This window comes from Bidens hawaiensis, unplaced genomic scaffold, assembly GCF_021521415.1.
Source record: "Bidens hawaiensis isolate Kalapana, Puna unplaced genomic scaffold, B.hawaiensis_p1.1 tig00034712_1, whole genome shotgun sequence".
NCBI lineage: Eukaryota > Viridiplantae > Streptophyta > Magnoliopsida > Asterales > Asteraceae > Bidens > Bidens hawaiensis.
The window spans coordinates 139,983-144,560 of NW_027496031.1; the positions used below are offsets into that span (position 1 = coordinate 139,983).

At 38.2% G+C, this 4,578-nt stretch overlaps 1 pseudogene across 1 annotated transcript; it reads left to right on the plus strand.

The window, feature by feature from the left end:
* The first annotated feature begins 1,805 nt into the window (after nt 1–1,805).
* LOC143586591 (uncharacterized) lies at nt 1,806–4,265 on the plus strand (annotated as a pseudogene). Its single transcript, XR_013144733.1, has 3 exons — nt 1,806–3,500; nt 3,575–3,779; nt 3,883–4,265. The product of XR_013144733.1 is annotated as an uncharacterized LOC143586591 (transcript).
* The last annotated feature ends 313 nt before the right edge of the window (nt 4,266–4,578 follow it).

Here is a 4,578-nt window from a genome sequence, read left to right on the forward strand (position 1 = left end):
ACCGCCCACCGCCATCATCAACCACCGCCATCATCAACCACCATCATCATCCACCACCACCACCCACCGCAATCATCAACCACCACCACCCACCGCCATCATCCACCACCACCACCCACCGCCAACATCCACCACCACCACCACCCAGCACCATCGTCCACCACCATCATCAACCCCTACCACCCACCACATTCTTAACACTTGCCATTTAACCCTCACATCGGATTTTAAAACTTTTATGAAAATCATCTGAGAATATTAAATTCATTGGGAAATAATCGTTTTTTTTTTAACTTTTTTGAAAATTATCCAACAAGACTAAATTCATTGGAAAAGTATCATTTTTTTTTGCAACTTTTTTGAAATTTCTCGTAGAAGACGAAATTCACCTGAAATGTGTCGGAGGAGATGAATTTCTTAGAAAATGATTTTGGCTTGAAAACTATCGGCGCAGACAGATTTCTTTGTAACTTTCACGTTAACTTTACACCTGTCAATCTATGAGTGGTTAACCAAATCTCATGTCACGAATACCAATGTCACTTTGGAGATAGGTGTCCAAGGACTGTTTTTGGAATTTAAAAACTTTTGGACTATTTAGAATTTCTTTCTCATCTTGAGGACTATTTTGAGAATTACCCCATAATAAAAATATTCTTATCCCAAACTATATATTTTTTACTAAAAAAATGAATAATAATAAAAAAATGAAATGGCGACGGTAGTGGTGGTAGCTCCAGCGACGAAGATGGCAATAGCTCCGGCGACGAAAATGGTGGTGGTGGCGATCAAGCGGGGTGGTTTTGGTGGTGGCGGTGGCGATGGTAGCATTGGTAGTAATGGCGATGGTAGGGTGGCGGCGACGTTGGTGGCTGTCAGGCAGCGACAATGGTGGTGGTAACGGCGAAGGTGGTGGCGATGGCGACGGTGGTGGCGGTGGCGATGGTAGTGGTGCTGGTTGTTGTTAGGTGGTGGTAGTTGTTTTTAGGTGGTGATGGTGTTGAGAAAGTAGGGTGAGGGAGGAATGGAATGAAAAAAGAAAAGAAAAGGGGTGGAAAGTAATGGTTTTAATCATGGTTTTGAAACCCGGCCCGGCCTGGCTGGTCGGACCGGTCTGACCGGGACCCGGCCTCAATACCGGTCTGGGTCGGGGTGTAGAACCCGTTTTCTATTTACCCGGCCGGTCTGCGCGGGCGCCGGTTGGACCGGACCTGGCGGTCGGACCGGCAAGTTTGTATTTTTTTTAATGCTAAATTGATAACAAAATAAACTAAACCCTATCTCATGATTCTCATCCGTCTAAAATAACCTAAACCGTATCCATCCAGCTCCTCCCATCCCAGCCGCACCTCCCATCCAACTCCTCCATCCCAGCCGCACCTCCCATCTAGCTCGTGACCACCGTTGCTCCACCACCTGCGAGGCTGCGACAGTGCGACCTCACCTCCATCACAGCCACTCCATCACTAATTGGTAAGTAATCTTTTTAATTTACTAATTTTCCAATTCGGTTGTTGTTAATTTGTAACAGATTGTAGCAGATTGTTAATTCCATGTTGTTAATTTACTAATTTTCCAATTCGGTGTGTTAGTGTAAATTTGTAACAGATTGTTAATTCCATATCTAGAAATAATAATACTCTCTAATTAACTAAAGTCTAGGTTATCTAAATTTATAGGTAACAGATTGTTAATTTGTAAATTTGTAACAGCTTGTAACTGTGTGTTAGTGTAAATTTGTAACAGATTGTTAATTTATTTTGTACAATTCTTTATAGGTTATTGTCAAAATGGACCCGAATTCTATACCATCATCCGAAGAAACTCCACAATCTCAGGCTAGTGTTCAATCAAGCAATCGTATGAAAACAGACATCACTTGGAAATATGTTACTGAAGTTGACGATGGATTGGGTACTCATAAGCTTAAAGTGTGTGTGTTTTATGGTAAAGGATTTCGTGGAGGGGCTATTAATAGATTGAAGCAACACTTGGCTGGAGTAAAGGGACAAGTTACTTCATGTTCAAAGGTTCACCGCTGATGTCCGGTGTATTATGAAAAATGCTTATGATGAAAGTGTGCAAGCTCCAAAAGGAATTAGTGTGGAAATAGATGAAGGGCAAACAACTACCCCACAACAAGCTCGGGTGAAAAGGAAAGTGTCTTCCACATCAAATAGTCGGCCATTGGAAAGTAACTACAATGCTTGTCAACCTTCAATCAAATCAATATGGAATAGTAAAGAGAGAGTGCATGATACAGATTTAGTTGTTGCTATGTGGTTTTATCATGCTTGTATACCAATGAATGTGGCTAATTCTCCTTACTTCCTGATTGCAATGAGAAAAGTAGCTTCAATGGGGCATGGTTATACGGGGCCCTCTTATCATGCATTGCATGTGACTTTATTAAAAGATGCTAAAGCAAGCGTGACACTCATAATTGAAGGCCAAAGAAGGATGTGGTCAGAAACTGGTTGCACTATTATGAGTGATGGATGGCGCGATAGTAGACAAAGACCTTTTATAAATTTCTTGGTCTATTGCCCAAGAGGGATTTCATTTGTTAGATCTGTTGATGCGTCAGATATTGAGACCAATGCTGAAAATTTGTGCAATTTGTTTGCGGATATTGTTGAATTGGTTGGTTATAGGAATATTGTCCACTGGTCACTGATAATGCTGCTAATTACAAGGCTATAGGAAGATTGTTGTGTGAGAAATATCCTTTGCTCACTTGGTCACCATGTGCAGCCCATTGTATCAACTTGATTTTAAAAGATATATCAGAGATACCTTCTATGGATGAATTGGTTCAGCTTGCGTCTAGGATTACTGTTTTTATATATAACCATAAGTGGCCTTTGAATTGGTTGAGGAAAAGACCAGATTGGACAGAAATCATTCATCCCGGTGCCACTCGGTTCGGTACTACATTCATTGCATTAAAAAGCTTGCACGACCATAAAGAAGATTTTCAAGCTATGGTTACTTCTAATGATTTCAAGAAAGCATCGAAATTACCAAAAGCTAAGGAGGTGAAGCTAACTATCTTAACTGAACGTTTTTGGAATAATTGTTTAATATCGGTGAAGGTGATGGCACCCATCTTGAAGCTGTTACGCATTTGTGACTCTGATGAACATCCTTCGTTAGGTTACGTGTTTGAAGGTATGACCCGTGCAAAGAAAGGGATTGAAGAGTTGTTTCGCATGAAAAAAAACATTGTGAAGTGTATACTAAAATACTTGATTCTCGTTGGGATAGGATGTTGCGTAGGAGTCTTCATGCTGCTGCTTATTGGTTAAATCCAATATTTCAATATGATTCTGAAAATGCTACTGAAAAGAATTATGCATTTACAAGTGTGCTTGATATGATTGAGCAAAAGACGCATTTAGATCCCGTGAAGCTTACGTCACAGTTACGCGAATTCCATGATCGACAGGGTCAATTTGGTCGACCCTCGGCTTTGCCCGGCGTGAAGAAAAATCCACCAGGTAAGTTTTTTTTTTTTACTTAGCAATCATTTTAATATCATCAATTTTAATATTATGCTAATTTTTAATATTAGATGAGTGGTGGAGATTGTATGGTGGAGATGTCCCGGCGTTACGAGAATTTGCGATAAGAATTTTAAGTCAAACTGCATCTTCATCGGGATGTGAGCGTAATTGGAGTGTTTTTGAAAGAATCCACACCAAAAGGAGGAACCGTTCGGAGCATCAAAGGCTTCATGATCTTGTATATGTTCATTACAACTTGAGTCTACAAGATAGGTATGATATAAACCAAAAATTTGTTATATATATATATATATATATATATATATATATGTATATTGCATACATTATTTTTTTACTTAACATATCAATTCATTAGGGTTAATGTGAAAAAAAGGATCTACGACCCGGTTGATTACGAAAGCATTGATAAAACCGACTTTTGGATAATTGATGAAGAGGCGGAAGGTGAACTTGATTATGATGAGTTGGAAAGTATGCTAGAAGAAGAGCCACCAAGTAACAATGGAGCGTCTACCTCACAAACACATGATGAAGGTTAGTTGTTTTACTATTTTTAACTTTTAAGAAACAAATCTTCAATGATGTACATATAACCAATTTTGGTTTGTTTTGTCAATTTTTTAAATTGTAGACGAAGCTTTGAATGAAGTGATTGATTTGGATGATATTGTGGAAAATATTGTGGAAGAGGACAATGACAATGATGATTTTGATGCGCTCTAAACACATTGGATGAAGCTTTCGGCTATGTTTTGTTTTAGACATGGATGTTGGTTTAAGACTTTTAAGATATTTGTGTTTTAAGACTAAAATTGTGATGTATGTTTTTTTATTGTTGGATTGTGATGTATGTTTTGAAAGACTAATTTATGTTTTAAGACTTATGTTTTATATATTAGTAATTATATATATAGGGTAAGGATCCTAAGAGAACTCTTTGCAAATTGAGAACTTTGAGAACCATTTTGGACCACTAAAAACACATTTGAAAAAAATATTTAAAAAAATCATAAAACAAAAAATAACAAAAATTTTAAAAAAGTAAAAAAAA